The sequence below is a fragment of the Ictidomys tridecemlineatus genome, chromosome 5 (genome assembly GCF_052094955.1).
Source record: "Ictidomys tridecemlineatus isolate mIctTri1 chromosome 5, mIctTri1.hap1, whole genome shotgun sequence".
Classification (NCBI taxonomy): domain Eukaryota; kingdom Metazoa; phylum Chordata; class Mammalia; order Rodentia; family Sciuridae; genus Ictidomys; species Ictidomys tridecemlineatus.
The window spans coordinates 58620769-58639451 of NC_135481.1; the positions used below are offsets into that span (position 1 = coordinate 58620769).

At 36.1% G+C, this 18683-nt stretch overlaps 1 protein-coding gene across 6 annotated transcripts in view; it reads right to left on the reverse strand.

The window, feature by feature from the left end:
* Ppp2r5e (protein phosphatase 2 regulatory subunit B'epsilon) overlaps positions 1-18683 on the reverse strand; it is a 142971-nt gene that overhangs the window by 75758 nt on the left and 48530 nt on the right. The gene's annotated exons all lie outside the window — the stretch shown is intronic.

The following is an 18683-nucleotide window of genomic DNA, read 5'->3' on the forward strand; positions in this document are numbered from 1 at the left end:
TAAAGTGCCCCTGGGTTCAATTCTAGGTACAAAAAGAAATAAGTAAAAATAAAAACAAAAAAGAGCACACCAGTAGTAGGAAAATAAGAGCAAATTCCCTTCATCTACACTCTCTTTTGATCCACCTTTTTCCCTTACATTGGGGAAAAACTACTAATGTCTTTATTAATATGTTCTCAGAATAGACATCTGCTCTTTTTTAAAACAAACATCAGGTCAGACATTTGGCTTGGTTTAAAAAAAAGTGTAAGAAATTTTAGGTTAATTAAAATTCTCCAGCTAGAAAGGAATCTGACCTACAATTGGATCTGAAATACACAATTGAGCTACAGACAACCAACCAAATCCACTCCTATCTTTTCTACTATTTTATTTCCCCCAACTGGAGCATCACTGGAGAGGCAATGAAATTATGACCCACATAGGCTCTGCTGCCTTTATCCAAGGCAATTAACTCATTAATCCTCAGAATACCTTTGAGGTAAGCAGGTAGCATGGTTATTCTTCATTTTTCAATAAGAAAAGCAGGCACAGTCATTGAGATGAACACAATAAATGAACTACGGAGCTGGGCACAATGCCCAGGTCTCTAGCCATACACCCAGGTTCCCTTTGTACTACTTCAGAAGGATTTTAACAGCGTTTGGCCAGTCACTAACAACCATCCTCAGTTGTCAATCTTCCAGTAAATGCTATACAGTGGCTTCACAGCTTAGGCCATCTGCTCTCTGAAGGAGAATGCTATATCATCTAGAACCCACCTTACAACCAAGAGCCCCAATAGAGTGGAATGGAAAGCAGCCTAGGCCTGTTTTACACATGATCCACATGACTAGCTCCATTAACTCCCATCCCCTACCCATATCCCACAACCCAAGTGACAGAGAACTAACCAAGCCACCCTGGACCTCAAAGACAATTCCCCCCAAACACTGACTGCTAAGGTTAAACCTAGCTGAAAGGAAAACAGATCTTTTCCAAAGGATATTAGGGAACAAGGAGTAATAAATGCATTTGAAGGTATCACCACTACTCTCAGCATAAACAAGTTGTAAATTTAGTAATTGTTAAACAGTGAGTTTCACTCTACCCGCAACCCCCCAAAGGTTCCCAGTGGCTTAATATACTTATAATCAAATACTTTGGATTTAAGGCATAATATATACTTATTCTGTGTTTCTAAAATAAATCATTTTTAAAATCTAGCTTGGGACCATAAGAACCAAACATAGTCAGATCAAGCTTTCTCTTTAAGTGCTACCTGATCAGGTGTTTAAAATAAATAAATAAATAAGCAAAAACTAAATATAGCCGCTTATGAATATGAGTGTATATAGTCTTAACCAGTATCTAATTACATGCACAGGACTACCATGGTCCAGACTCCAGATCCTGAAACTGAATGGAGTTTTGACGCTGTAAAGGGAATAAGAAAAAGCTTATTAAATGGGGTATTAGTTAAAGGTTAAAATCTTCAGGGAAAATTGCAATTTTTGATATCATAACTTTCATAAAACCTAAAAATCAAATTGCTCACATGGAGAACTCTTTAAACACAGCACATAAGAATTACAAAATATCTATAAATGATAGCCTTTCTGAGAGTAAATCAACATTTAAGCAGTAACAACAATTAATGTTTGTGGTTACTGCAATAACAATCAAGAAATTCATTTATTTAGCAAGTCAAAAAATTCAAGCAGTTAACATTTAGATCCTTTTTAATGTCAGGCAATTGGAGTTTATCCTTTATTTATGCAAACTGGCATGTCATAAACAAATGAGAACCAGGCTAACCACTTGCCAGATGGAATAATGATAATAAGTGTACATTTACTGAACAGAGTTAGTATACTTACTATGTACTATTCTAAATACTTACACATATTACATTTTGATTAATATCTACAACAACCCTACACAGTAGGTACTATTTGAAGTTTAACAGATCAATAAACCAAGATAGAGATTGCTTCAGTAATCTGCCCATAGTCGTACAGCTAATAAGCATTGGAGACAGGAGTCAAACACAGGCAATCTGGTTCCAGGCCTGGACTCATCATCACCATGTACCATTCAAACACAATCAAAGGCCAGAGTGATATCATATTCCAGAAAATGAGGGGGATGGGGCGTGTGGGCAATCTCCCCTCCAGACTATTCTCCAGAGGTTAACATGCAGAGCCAAAGTTATGCTTTATCATCCTTTATCACAGACTAAATTCTTCTAAAATGAACTCCATTAAATTGAAGAACTTGAGCAGTCAAGAACAACCGCTGGGGTGGTGTGGGGCCAGAGGTGGGGTGGTCCCTTAAACAGGCAATTCCTTTAATAGTAACAATTTAAAAAGGAAAAGAAGGAAACTATTTCATTCAGGGGAAGGATGAACTAACTATCAAAACACTCCAAAAGCCAAGTGGGTGGAGTTTACCCATAGTTCCAGCTAGTAGGAAGGACAAAGTGAGTAAGTAGGTGAAGCAGGTGGATGGCTTAAGTATAGGAGTTCAAGCTAGCCTGGACAACATAGCAAGACTATCTCTTTAAGAACAAAACAAAAAACACAATTGCTCCAAGCAAGTACCAGTAATAGTTGGCCCTTGGATTGTCATCCTTCCTCCCCCTAGCTCTGCTGCTCCCAATCCCCCTCCTCTCATCTACCTAGCCCCTGTGGGCTCTGAAGGTAGAATTAAAAGGTAGAATAGGCCAGGGGTCAGAGAATGTAGACTCTAAGTAGTCCCAAGAGTTTCAATAAAATTAAAGAAGTTTAGTATTATGGAACCGGTCCCAGAAGTAGATATAAATATTCTTTCTAAAGAAACATTTATTAAAAGGATCAGTTACTGAGCCATAAAGAAAAATCTCATAAATGACAGAAAGCAGATTCCAATCACAATTCATTAAATAAATAACACTAGCTACCCACTCCCAAATCCAAGTCACCTGAAAATCTATAAACACTTCTGAAGTAATTTAATAGTAATGGAAGGAGACCCTCATTGTTATAATACAAAATTACATATAAGAGGAAGTGAGGGGAAAGGGGAAAAAACAAGGGGGAGAAATGAATTACCGTAGATGGGGTAGAGAGAAAAGATAGGAGGGGAGGGGAGGGGAGGGGAGGGGGGATAGTACAGGATAGGAAAGGCAACAGAATACATCAGACACTAGTATGGCAATATGTAAAAAGTGGATGTGTAGCCGATGTGATTCTGCAATCTGTATACAGGGTAAAAATGGGAGTTCATAACCCACTTGAATCAAATGTATGAAATATGATGTCAAGAATTATGTAATGTTTTGAACAACCAATAATAAAAAATAAAAAATAAATAAGAATGAAAAAAAGAACTATGCAATGTTTTGAACAACCAATAATAAAAATTTTTAAAATAAGAGGAAAAAAAAAACTTATACATGAAAAAAAAAAAAAGAAAATTAAAGGTCATCATAGACTCCCCAAGCAAACCAGGCAGTGGATACTTCTTTCTTTCAATGGAACTGGCCTACAAAAGCCAGCCTATCCCTGGGGAGAATAATTCCTCAGAATCATATCATAAACAACGAAGAATCAATAAGTGGTTATGTAATACCACAAAGGTCACTAGCACAATGACTATCCATCCAATGTTAGTATGTGTTTAAAGGGGAGAATAATTGATCCAGTCATCACAGATGGTAAGAACATATCAGGTCAGACTTCACTAATCTGGAAGAACAAGTAGACAGATTTCCAGAATATGCTTCCCATCCAAGAAAAGAGTGTAGGGACAAACTAAGTTGTATTTCTCACTGTATTGTGTTTTGTTGTGGTGGTGGTTTTGTTGTTTTGGTTTGGTTTGGTATTTTGGTGGTGGTGGTATGGGGATTGAACTCAGAGGCACTCAGCCACTGAGACACATCCCCAGCCCTCTTTTGTATTTTATTTAGAGACAAGGTCTCATTGAGTTAGAGACAAGGACCTCACTCAGTTGCTGAGACTGGCTTTGAACTCACGATCCTCCTGTCTCAGCCTCCTGAGCTACTGAGATTACAGGCATGTACCATCATGCCAAGCCATTGTCTTACTCTCCTTTTTAGCATTAATCATGTTTTCCATATACATTTTAGATCATCACCTCCCAGCATCCTAACAATTGTCAACAATAAGACAGAGAAAATGACTACTGCTGAGGGCCATTACCAAGTAGGAATGACACATCGAAATTTCCTTGCCAAGCGTACCCCATGCTGATTAGAGGACATTCGATGGAACATTGCATGCATGCTTTAATAAAGTGACCTTGCTCAAGGACCAAGGCGAATCCGGGTTTAGAGCTGATCAGGTTTGAGGAAGTAACCGGCTCCTTAGTTTAAGGCGTTGCCAGTTTAAGATCATGGGTTTTAGGGAAGTTAGAGATTGAAGATTATTGCTGGGATTAGGGTGTTCCTGCTGCTTGTTCCCGTTGAGTTCTCATGAGATTAAAATGGGATTTGGAGATAGCCTCGTGGAGTAGGTGGTTGGTGCGGGAGACAGGAGAACGGTTTTGCCCCTGGACCTGTGTGGAGGTGGTGTGAGAGCGGGAATAAAGAATTGCTGTTTGAACCTACAAAGGTGTGTGGTGGCTCGTGATTCTGGTGCCAAGCCGAGACCTTGGCAACTACTACCCCTTCAAGTGTTCGTACACAAATAACTTCAAGATTTACAAGTGTGATAAGCAATGAAAAAATGAACACAGAATTCAAGAGCAAAGAAGAGTACAAATTCAGATTCAGTGGCAAAGATTCTCCTTGTATATAAAGAACAGACTGCAAGATCCATATGTTTTTAACCACAGCCCCTCTCTCTGGCCCACAGATCACAACAAGTATGAGAAAGAGAACTCCCTTTTCCCTCATTATGACTTAAAAGGTTGGTTGTTATTTACCATTTGCAAAAGTTTATTATTCCCTAGTCATTAACTCCCATTATTCTATCCTATCTAAGGTTTAGGACACAAGATCATGGATCCAAGGTCAGCTCACTTTCTCTTGAGGCTTGGCTCAATCAGAACTTTGAAAAGCATTGGCAATTCGAGAAACAAATAAGCAGCAAAAGAAAAAATAAATAAAATACAAGTTTGGTGTCTTTTAGTTTTAGTGCTATTAGACTTCACTCAAGTTACTGAAAAATCAGAATTTAAGTTCACACTTGCAAATATGCCAATAAATAAAGAAGGTACACATCACTGTATTTATTAGCCATAGTATGATAACAACAAAGCCAATTTTTATTATTTATTTATTATTATGTGGTTCTGAGGATCAAAACCAGGGCCCCACATGTGCTAGGCAAGAGCTCTACTACTGAGCCACAACCCCAGCTCCGCCAATTTTTTTAAATTAATTTTTTAAAAATATGTGGGCTAAGCCGGGCACAGTGGCACACACATATAATCCCAGCGGCTTGGGAGGCTGAGACAGGAGCATCACGAGTTCAATGCCAGCCTCAGCAATGGCAAGGCACTAAGCAACTCAGTAAAACCCTGTCTCTAAATACAATACAAACTAGGGCTGGGGATATGGTTCAGTGGTAGAGTACCCCTAAGTTCAACCCCTGGCGCCAAAAAAAATAAAACAAAGATTTGGGCTAGTAACTTACTGATCATAGCTATTAAAAATATGTGGGGAAATATAGTAAAAGTAAATATTTCCATCAGCTGTGGAATAAACATTTCCATAGATGTTTGCATTGGAAGCTAAACCATAACATTATTCAAAACCCCCTAATGAACAATATCTGTTATTCAATGAAATATATTTTTAAATTATATATTAATATATTTATAAATTATACTTGTAACATTTCTATCCAAAAGAGCTAAAATACAATCCTTCTAAATTAAGAACACTTTTCACTTCAAAGCATTCTAAGATATTAATCACTCAACCCCTTTACTTCCATTTCTCCAACTTTAAAAAAAAAAAATTGGGACCAACACAGAATATGTATGGAAACTATGATCTCTTAGCCCTGCCACCCTAACCTTTAGAACTTTGCCTTGAGGTGTCCATGTATGCTATAAGTCCCTCACACGACCCTTAATAAACTTTAACAAAATCCATGAAAATTTTACTTACATAAAACACACGAGTCTATATTTACAGAAAATTAAGAATAATATCTCAGGTCTAAGAAGATGCTTAGTATTAAAATACTAGAACCGTGGAAGACTAAAGCAAGAATACACCATTACATGTGGTAAAATAATTATGTCTCTGTGGTCCATCCAACTTATGTTATCTCTAAACACAGACACAGGCAAAAGCTATTCCTTTGTGTAGGAAATCTTAAAAGAACCTTATTTTACTGCTTTTGACACCTGATAAGTCACAGATCTAACCAACAATATTTCATCAAAACAAAGAGATAACTGTAAATCTTCATAATGAATCAAATAATAAAATTAGGTATCATGTCCTAGGAACTGGATCCAAACATGACATTCGAATCACACAGGAAACTTCAACAAACATAAGCAAATAAGGAACTAACCCCAAACCAACCTATTAACTAAAATAAGTATTAAATTCCTGAACATTTCAATTACTTTGTTACTATATTCAAATTAGTGAGTTCAAAAATGTTTGCTGTTGGATGATGGTGCTGGTGGTGTTTTTCCATTGCCACAAGTTATATCACCTCAGGTGATTTCACTGTGTGGCTAGGGTTGAAAAACCACTGTTTTTAGAGCAAGAACTTTAAAATCTTCTTTCATCCCCTCTACCTTTGAAATTCTTTCTTGACTTTCAGCTTATTTAAAACTGACAGTGAAAACTTTCAGTTTCCAAGCTAAGGAAGGCCCCCTAAACCATCTGTAACTGTGAGAACATTTTTTATTGACCCTGGCTATAAAACAGTAAATGAAGACTTGGCTGCTTTTAGAACTCTTGCCAATCCATTAGAAAGCTTGCCAAACACTTCATTAATTATTAGCACACACTTGTCCTATAGATCTCACAGAAAGGCTAGCACAAATACAGCAGTATCAAAAAGCATGAGACCAGCTGAACATGGAGGCACACCTGTAATCCCACCTACACAGGAGGCTGAAGCAGGGGGAATAACAAGTTGGAGGCCAGCATAAAAAACTTAGTGAGACCCTGATTCAAAAAATTTTTAGAGAGGAAGGGTCTGAGGATGTGACTTAGTAGTAGAGTGTTTACCTACCGTGCACAAGGCTAGCTCTGGGTTCAATCTATAGTACCACTATCACTACCCCACCCCCAAAAAAAGAAAAGTAGAAAAGGCCAGTACCAAAGTTTCAAGGTAAAAAGAATGGCAATGATAGTAATAATATACACTTACTCTTATAAAGCACTGTAATAAGTTAGTCCTCAAACTATTTGTTAGTGGCAACTATTAATATTCCAGTTTTTCAGATGAAGAAACTGATGCCCAAAACAGCTGACTCCCCTACCCAACTCACACAGCTACAGTCAGTATCTGATCCCAAGTAGTCTTATCCCAGGGTCCATACTAACAACAATAACATCCATGATGGCTATGATAAATAACAGTGACTAACAGCCATCATTACCACCACTGGAGCTATAAATATGCTTTCACTGCCAATCTAAAAGTAAAGGAAGCATATACATTGGCACATGCCTACAATCCCCAGCAACTTGAGAGGCTGAGGCAGGAAATTTACATGTCTGAGGCCAGCCTGGCCAACTATTAAGACCCTGTCTCAAAATAAAAAGTAAAAAGGGTTGGAGATATAGCTTCAGTGGTAAAGCAACCTTGGATTCAATTCCCTGCATAGATAGATAGATAGATAGATAGATAGATAGATAGATAGATAGATAGATAGATAGATAGATAAATAAGGAAAATTTAAGATGTTTCTTCAAATACTTGGACACTTTAAAACAAAATGGAATAAAACAGCCCTAAATAAGTGAACAAATATAGGTGGATAAACTTAATTTTTTAATAATAATATATTAACTATTTTTCCCAGCAGAAATAATCAACATGTGTTTATTATTATTCTTTCATGGAGCTATCCAGTTCCATTTTCCAAAAGGTAACAAATACCACACTCTGATTTATAAGCAAAACCCAAAGGTCACCACTATTGCAGACAAGTATGGCAGCCTTAGAAGCGAAACCACATGATTCAGGTTTTTCATGTTATTCTGACATTATGTTCCAATCAAAATAAACAGAGGGAATGTATAGGCACACAAGTATGCGCAGAAATACATACACACATAAAACACACACACACACACACACACACACACACACACACACACTCACTCCTGATAAATATTTGTTTTCAACACTTTGCTATTTCTCATGTGTTATGTACTAATGCCAAGATAGTTAATGAAATTTGTCAACACAAGAAATAAAATATTTTAAAACTGACCAACTCCTAATTACAGGTGAAAATTACTTTCCTGCTACCAAACTCACCACAGGACATGAGCCACCAAAGCCTCTGACTCACCTGGTCAAAGTCTCTATTATTAATTCATTTCCTAAGGTCTTATTCCAGGGTTGGAAACATCAGCAGCACAGAGACAAGGCCTTTTGAACATGAGAAATTCCTGGAGCTTGCTGGGCTATGCCAAAGAAGGCTGCAAGTATCTATATCAGTGGTTTCCTCCTTTGAGGACTTTATATACTAGCAAGTTAACCAAAAAAAGTAAGTTGCCATTTTTTATTTCTCCTCCAGGTTAGGCATTTAAAAAAAAAAAGGTCATGATTTATTTTCACTATAGTTTTATAAAAATAAAAACACTCCCTGCCCCATGATGGTACTAGGGATTGAACCCACATGCTCTACCACTCAGCAACAATTCCAGTCATCCCCAACCCCAGCTGCTGGCTGTTTTTCTTTTTTTACCTCCCTCTCAAAACAGGGTCTCAGTAACCAAGGCTGGCCTAGAACTTGCCATCCTCCTGCCTTAGCCGAGTGAGTAGCTGAGATTCCAGGCATGCACCACCAGACCCTCAGAAAAGACCTTTAAAATAACAACAAAAATTCCTTAGGAGAGGGAGGGAGAGGGAGGGAGAGGAAGGGAGAGAGGGAAGGAGGGAAGGAGGGAAGGAGGGAGAGGGAGAGGGAGGAAGAGGGAGGGAGGAAAGGAGGAAGAGGGAAGAAAGGAGAGAGAAGGAAGGAAGGAGGAAGGGAGGGGGAGAGAACACAAGTGCACGCACATTTATGTATTATCTACCTGTATTTTCTACCTGGACCATTCCCTCTCCTTACTTTTCACTTTGCCCATTAATGGCAAATCCTGTGTCACATTAACTCCTGTTTCCCGCTTTTGCTAGAAGCATAAACAGTAAGCTAGTTTCAATTATATTTAAAGCTGAGAAGATAACCATATGTTCCACAGTATAGGAATGGAAGCCATGTAGCCCTTAAAAACTCTTATCACAAAATTACCACAAAACTTGTACATATCTCCACTTGAACATTTGCCACATTATACTGTGATTTTTTGTTGTTGTTGTTGTTTATTTATATGCAGTGCTGAGAATTGAACCCAATGCCTTACAGACAACAGGCAGGGGTCTCTGTACCACTGAGCACAAAGGCAGACCTTGATTTTTTTTTTTTTTCCTTTTTTTAAACCAGCACCTCACATGTCTTATTTGCCTTTTAATTCTCAGTCCCTGGTAGGAGTTTCTAGAATACACTAAATATACAATAAATACTACTTGAGTAAGTAAATACACATTGAATCTTATTTCCCCATGTATTCAATTTTAAATTAGAACTTATTCCTCTAGAAATAAAATTATACTAAAGAAAAAAGTATAATGTATTACTTCCTAATACACTAATTCAAAAAGTCCTTAAGTGCAAATTTAAAAACTAGGTTTGTTTTGTGTTGTTTTGTTGGCAGTACGAGGGATTGAAAAGGATGATTTTTTAATGACACAACATTTATGATGCAAAAGATGGGGTAGAAAAGGGGAGGGGCAGTGGCGCATGCCTGCAATCCCAGTGACTCAGGAGGCTGAGGCAGGAGGATTGTGAGTTCAAAGTCAACCCCAGCAACTTAAGTGAGGCCCTAAGCAACTCTGAAAGATCCCATCTCAAAATAAAATAAAAATAAAAGGGCTGAGGAAGTGTTAAGTGTCCCTGTATTCAATCCCCAATACCAAAGAAAAAGATGAGACAGGCCGGCTTAGTTGGGAAAAAACATAACTAAAAAAAAAATAAAAATATACAATTCTTTGAACTATCTCCCCCTACTAATATCCAGTAAAATAATACCTTGTTTTCTAACACTGTATTTAAAAATTCTAACTGACTTTTAAGAATAAACAGAATGGTTTATATTTAGGGATATAAGAAAAAATTCAAAATGAAGATAAATACACAACATTAATAACTGGTGAAGAAGCATGAATTAAAAGTGCCCACCATTGAAAAAACAACCTGAATTTTGTTGCACTTATTAATAAGTGAAAAATGGAAAGGCCTAATGCAAAGGCTTTGCACTCATTCACCAAATTCACTCATTCACCAAATGTTCACAACACACCCACTAAGGGCCAGATACTACTGGGATATGGCAGTGGGGAGAAAACATCCTGAGCTTTTAAGTTAACAGGAGGAGACAAATAATATCAACTAAAAAAATAAATAAATATGTGACATATGCTATGGGGAAAAATAGTGTGTGAGGCAAAGCAGACTTCAAATACTGGTGTGCAGAGTGGGGGTTGAACTCAGGGGCACTCCACCACTGAGCCACATCTCCAGCCCTATTTTGTATTTTATTTAGAGAGAGGGTCTCACTGAGTTGTTTAGCATCCTGCCATCATCTTTGAACTCATGATCCTCCTGTCTCAGCCTCCCAAATCGCTAGGATTTCAGGCGTGTGCCACCGCACCTGGCTTATAGGGTACAATTTTAAACAGACTGTTCACCTGGAAGATAACACTTAAGCAAATATTTGAAGGAGATAAAAAAGTGCGATGTCAGCAAAAAAGAAGTCTGGAGAAAGCATCCCTGAGCAGAGGAAGAGCAAGTGGTAGCCTGGAAGGAAGAAGCATGCTGATGAATGTGAGAATGAGCAAAGAAGCACATGTGGCTGGAGCTACCAAGGAAAATGAGGGAGATGAGGGAAGAAGAGCAAGAGACTAATGCAGCAGATTACCTTGGGCCTCCTGAAATGCTATTCGGACTCTGGAACAGAATCTGTTCTGGAATAGAATCACTCCTTCACAGTTAACTAAATAGTGAATAGATTATTTAGTAGAGCCACTTGTGTCTCTCAGTATTGTTTCCTTATCTATAAAATTGAAAAAATGTGTTTTACACGGTTAAGTGAGATTAAATAAAAGCCATTTATAAGGAACTATTTTTCACAAAAAAATATTTCTTTGACAAACATTTATCAAGCATCCTCAATACAGAATGGAATCAATTTCCTCTTTTATAACTGATGTTAAGACTACCTTCTGGGCTGGGGATGTGGCTCAAGCGGTAGCGCGCTCGCCTGGCATGCGTGCGGCCCGGGTTCGATCCTCAGCACCACATACCAACAAAGATGTTGTGTCCGCCAACTAAAAATAAATAAATATTAAAAAATTCTCTCTCTCTCTCTCCTCTCTCCTCTCTCACTCTCTCTTTAAAAAAAAAAAAAAGACTACCTTCTGGAGAGAATTACTCATATTTATTTTTAGCATATCTTTAAAATTATTTTAAAAGCATTTAGAAAATTTTGAAATCTTTCTAGAAATACATTTTTTGTTAAAATTTTATTCTCGTTTAAAAAGGCTATCTATTTACAACCTGCAAATAATCATAATTTGTCTTCTCATAAGTTTTTGGCTTAAAAGATAAGAAGCAAATCATAAAATCATAAACTGATAAAAAGGGACAGAGCAAACTCTCTGGATGTGCCCAAAAGCATCAGTGAAGACAAATTTTCACTGAGCTTCAGAAGTATAAGCAACAAACTCTTCAAAAAAGACTATTTTTACTTATATGACTGTTATAAAGAAATAAATTATGGGCTGGGGCTGTAGCTCAGTGGCAATGCTACTGCCTAGCATGCATGAGGCACTGGGTTTGATCCTCAGCACCAGATAAAAATAAACAAATAAAATAAAGGCATTCTATCCATCTACAAGTACAAAAAAAATTTTAAAGAAATGAATTAGTGGAATTAAAGATTTTCAACAAGCACTCAACATTCAGCTGAATATCATACGTGCACACACAAAATCACAATAAAAGAACACAAGTTAATTGAGGACCCTCTCCAAGAGATTATGTCTACAAGGGATAAAAATGGCCTATGTACTTTCCTTTGTTTTGAGATTAACACCAATGCAAATCATTCAAAATGAGATGAACTTGCAGCTATTTTAACAGGATGATTTGAAGTTAAAAACAAATTAGATAGGCATCACATTAACCTTAATTAAGCCCACCGTCTGTTAATTACAATTTAATAGTTGCTACCACTCAAAGGCACCATTAAGTTTTTTATCAAATGTTTAAAACACAAAAAGAAAAGAAAAGAAAGATCAGTCAATCCAATGATGTAATGCCAGCTTAAAGACCCTAAGCTCCTGGGAGTGACATAGGACTGTAGTATAGTGAAATGGCCTCTAATCCCAAAAGTAAAAAAGAGTGTACATTTATAATTAAAGTCATAATCTGGGCAATAAAATCCATGATAGCATGTAGTACAGTACCCTAGTTATGGAAATATCCTATGCTTCATACAAAAAAATATTAATACAGGGCTGGGGTTGTGGCTCAGTTGTAGAACGCCCGCCTCGAATGTGTGAGGCACTGGGTTGGATTCTCAGCACCACTTATAAATAAAAAATAGATGGAGCTGGGGCTATGGCTCAGTAGTAGAGCACTTGCCTTGCATGCATGAGGTACTGGGTTTGATCCTGAGCACCATATAAAAATAAATAAAAAATAAAATAAAGATACTTTTTAAATAAATAAATAAATAAATAAATAAATAATAGAGGTCCATCGATGACTAAGATAAATAAATTTTTTAAAATATTAATACAAATTATATACAAATACAAGCCCATAAATATGAGTTGAGAATTCAAGTCTGAGATACATTAAGAAAAATGAAGTTTATTTCTTAGTATGTTTAGAACCAGTAGTGTTCAAGCATAAAACTATAAAGAGAAACTTCTATGTGTGTACTTAAATATATAGAGGTGTATATAAATGTGGTGTATGGTTCCAAAATCAAAACTTGGAAAACAGTAATACAAAGATTTTCAAAAGAAAGTGAATGTGCCTGGAAAGCTTAATATTTCGAAACACTGAATAGTAAGATTTGATACTAGCTTCAACTGAAATTTTTACAAAGTAAATTCCTTCTATGCTGCTGGCTCCTTAGCCACAAAACACTATGTCTGAAGGTAGGAGGAGGTACTAAAATCTAAAGATGTGTATGCTAATAATGCATTTCTAAGAATAGTCTTTTCCCATATCTTGATGTAATTCAGCATTCTATGTCCAATGTTGGACTCCAGGACTTAGCCAAACATGTCAAGTGAGTAGTACGAACATTTTCTCTTCAGTTATAATGAAAATGACTTTCCCTTTTAGAAAACATATTGCTGTTCATTACCATATTTTTCACTTAAGGAGCGAGACCAAATATGAGAAATTTGAGTTTGTCTTATTAAATGTAATAAAATTAAAACCAAGATGGGCAACAAAGTCCACTCTCACAAAAGTCTGTCAACTGTCATTCTGGAAAAACATCAAAGAAAGTTTTCAGATGTCAAACAAATTAGATTGCTTTCAGCATAATTGGGAACTTGCAGGAAAATAGAAACCTATTTTGCATTCTTCCAGATTGCAAAGGTAGTACTCTGGGCCATGCACAATCCTAATAAGGCACCACTATGTACCTGCTGAGCAATTCTGAGTAACGTAGTACAATGCTGACACGATGGATACAGAGTTAGAGTACCTGGATTCCAAGAATGGCCTTGCTTCTCTGTGCCTTTCTCATGTGTAAATCAGAGCATAAGAAATAGTACCTACTTCACAATGTTGACTTAAGAATTAAATGAGCAAATGAAAATAAAAACACATGGAAGTATGTCTGAAACACATTTGGTGCTCAATAAAATTTAGCTGATAAATTAATGTTTTTAAAAAGCATTGGTAAGGGCGAGGGCTGTAGCTCAGTGGCAGAGCACTTGTCTAGCATGTGTGAGGCACTGGATTCAATCCTTAGTACCACATAAAAATACATGAAATAAAGGCATAAGACTACAAAAAAAAATTTTTTAAAGCATTGCCGAGCTTAAGTATGCTCTACAAAAATGAGTTTAAGAATATTAGTTCTATTAGGGATAGCTCAAGATTTCATGAGATAATACATAAAATATTTCACACACTGTCTAGAATGTGGAAAATGTTCAATAAATGTCAGCCTTTAAAAGAACAATGAACAGCTAAGCAAAGTAAGCCAATCCCCAAAAAACCAAAGGCCAAATGTTTTCTCTCAGAAATGAATGCTAATCCATAATATGCAGGAGGGAGGCAAGGGATGAATGAAGGAACTTTGGATTGGGCAAAAGGGAGGGAGTAGCATGGGCATGGGGGTAGCAAAAATGGTGGAATGAGACAGACAAAACATCATTATCCTAGATACATGTATGATTGAACAAATGATGTGACTCTGCTTCATGTACAGCAAAAGAAGTGAAAAACTGTGCTCCATTTGTATAGAATGAATCAAAATGCATTCTGCTGTCATATATAACTGATTAGGGAAAAAAAAAAGTGAACAAGTAAACATATAAACATATAGGGTTTTCCCTCTTTCCTGTGTGTCCAATTGGATAAACCATATTTGAAGAAAAAAAAAATGTTGAGCTTGACCTACTAATAACCAGTAAGATTACTTCAGAATTGTAATATGATTAGAGGAAAGGTGAAGGTGCTGACTCAATGTGAAAAGATTCAGCTGTCAGGACATAAATCAGCATCGTGTCAAAATCCTGGAAGGCAAAGACAATGAGCATTTGGATGAATGAATGGCAGATAAACTGAGCATTTGGGACAGAGAAGCAAAGATTTATAAAGAATTCAACAATAGGAGCATTGCCAATCCCAGGACATACTAGTTCTCATACATCCCCAAAGTTTCCTTCCCATACAAATAGATTTATACAAGGGAAAGAAACAAACAAGCAATGTTCAACATCTTCACCCTTGAGTGTAAATTTTAAATTAGTATCAGTTCTCATGGATGTTAATACTTATAATTATTTCCTAAAAGTAGTAATAATAATTTACACTTAAAAAGTTTTTACAACAACATATTCAAAACAAACATTATTGACCTCCCACTAAAACAACATAAAATACTGAATCACTTCAAAGTATTTTGTAAACCTCTTTTCTCTTTCATATACCCTGTTATTTAAAGAGCGAAGATCTTAGCTAAAATTCTATACTTTTAATAGCCTTCTTATGGCTTCAGGCTAAACCTGGAAGGAATATGATAGTTTCAATCTTCCCAGAATAAGTATCAGATTAGAATCTACCATGTTTAACTAAATCATTCATTAATTCATTCATTCCACAAATATTTGCAGAACACATTTTTACATGCCAGGCACAGTCTAGGCCTCAAATATACATTACTGAGCAAAACCAAACAAGAGTCTAGCCTTCAAGAAGCTTACAGATCCAAAGGAGAATCTAATTAAGCAGTCATTAAATAAAAAAGTAAAATATAGAAGTAAAATGGCTTGCACTCTAAGAAAAGATTCAAGGTATTATAAAACTATATGCTGTGTAGAGAATGAAAAAGAAATAATAGTTGCTCTCAAAATATTATAGCCTGGTGGGAAGCAAAAGTGGCATACATAAATAAAAAGCAAAAATATGCCTTCATTTACATATAAATTTCATGGACCAAGTTCAGAAACAAGAAGGAAAACAGCACCTACCATGGATATACAATATTATAAGGTAGGATACTCCTAAATGTCTTTTTATTGAAGCTTTGCAAAAATCCTGCAAGGTAGGATTAATATTCCCATTTTAAATAAAGAAAACAGAGGTTTCAAGATATTCAGTTTTTATTATTATGAATCAATGCTAGGGTGTATAAGCAGCTGCACGACACAGAACCAGAAGGTATAATGAACTTGATCAAAATGGAACCCTTCCTCATCATTTATTTAAGACAGGTATATGTGATAGCAGGAATTTAAACTGCAGGGCAATGAATTTGTCCTCCTCATCCTCCGTCTTCCTTTATATATAGCTCACCTCCAATCCTCCAAGCCACACACAAATACTTTCATCACAATCACATCCTGTGCTCACAACCTGCCCACACTTTAAAAAAAAAAAAAAAAAAAAAACTGCCTTGCCTAATGTGGTAGTTGTTACAATATCTGCTAAAGGGCTAAGTGCATCTATACTATTCCAAGAACTGCAGAGTAACAATAACAAAATGGCATCATTCAATGGGATAGTTTTAAAAATGAAAATTTCAAGCATCAAACAGGCAGATTATTTGAAACCTCTCCAGTCACACCTATTCTGCATCTCAAGAGCATAAGGCAAAGTCTTTATCATCATTTTTTTCTTAATTACCTTGGTAAAAAAGAAAATATCTCATTTTGAAGTCTGAGCAATTGACATTGCTTGCTTAAACATTGAATTACCATGATAACAAAAAGTTGACCCAGCAATAGCTTTGAGCTACTTTTTACACTCCCTAAAGTCAAAACACTTATACTATGAAGCACTGCATACTGATGACAGACATGTCTCCTTGCAAAGGGCCAAATGCAGCAAACTCAATAGAGTTTTACTTTGAAAGACATCTGTATTCCAGAAATTCTCATATTACATAAATCCAAAAAACATGCACCAGGCTCTCTGTAGGAATTATACATTCTGTAGGAATGGAAATGTATACATTTCAAACTTTCTCACATTCTATAAACAAATATATACTAGGTATATATACCAGCATTCTTATTGTGTGATATGTACTAAATGATATAGTATAATAACTATTCACATAGCATTTATACTGCACTGGACAGTATAAGTAATTTAGAGATGATTTCAAGTATGCTAGTGATTAGTAGGTCATATGTAAATACTATGCCATTTTACATAAGGGACTTAAGCATCTGTAGATTTTAGTATCTGCAGCGGTACTGGAACCAACCCCCCTCATATACCAACAGATAACCAACCATATTTTAGATATAATGAATTAAATAAAATATATTATGAAAATTAATTTCATCTGTTTCCTTTTTTATTTTTTTAAACCTGGCTCCTAGAAATATGAATTATATATGTGGTTCACATTTCAGGTTTGTATCTCATTTTTTATTGGGGAACATGAAACAAGATAAGAAACAAAGGGAACAAAGAAAGACAACAAAACACAAAAGGGCAAACTTATATTCCCTTGGGCCTAGGTAGCCCAGAAAATTTCTCCTCTATGATCATAAAAGAAACTCAATGACTCTTTGTTCTTCAATAACATAACAGTTTAATATCTCTGAACAAGAATTACAGGTGTATCTTAAGTAAATATGGCTAAATTTTTACACACTCATACATACTTCATATATTAACCTAAACCTAAATTGTCTCGGGAAATGAAGAGCTATCTATTTTATTTATGAGCATCCTTCTCATTCAAAAGAAAAAGAAGTTCATGAGACTCTCTACCACAAATGGCTGTTCTTTCCAGTTAAGAACTCAAAAATTCCTGTTTCTATCTTATATGATGGTTGATAACAGAAGAAATGTTGCCAAATATAAAGATGTCCTTTGAAAGACTTCTAACAAGCAACATTCCATGCTGTTATAGCTCTGAGGCCTCTTGTGAAGATTTTTTAAAGGGTCATAACAGGTTTAAATTAACCCCATGGAAAGAATTCAGCATTTTAAAAGGATCTGATGACTCAAGACATTCTTTTGGACCCTCCCAGTCTCTTCACTGAAAATGCACTAGGACAGTCATACCAGTTAGGTTTCTCTTATGCTAGCCTAGGTCAAGTACAAACATGAAATGTGGAATAAGAATAGTTACTTTAGGCTCACCTTGCTCACTAAGTGTTTTGTTTTCATTTTGGGATATTTTGTTTTGATTTTGGTTTGGGGGTTAAGCTAAGTGATTTTTTTTACTTCTGCATCTGAATGGAAAGATACTTACTATCAAAGTAATGACAGCCAATCTTCTCACCCAGAAATTATCAAAACTCTGAAGCTAAGTCTTTAAACAACCCAGAAAAGAAACCAGGCTTCCATTCACTTTGTCAAGCTTTACCTAACTACCTGCCAGTCTCAATTGCTGGTCTCAGTCTCTGAGCAAAATATTTTTTAAAACTAGAAACTGCAACACAGTCTTCAAAAGTAACCAAGTTACAGCCAGTTGTCTCACCAGCACACACACAAAAAATAAAACCAAATTAGCCAGCCACTCTAAAAAGTCAGTCTGGCATATAGTCAAAAAAATGAGTAAGAAACAGTTTAAGGAAAAAGATAACTCCTTGGCATAGGACACAGTGTGTTAAGCTTTCTGTCCCTATAACAAATACCTGAGATAATTAGAAAAGGTTTGTTTGGGTGCACACTTTTGGAGGTTTTAATCTATAATCAATTAGCCTCACTGCTTTGCACCTGTACTGAGGCAACAC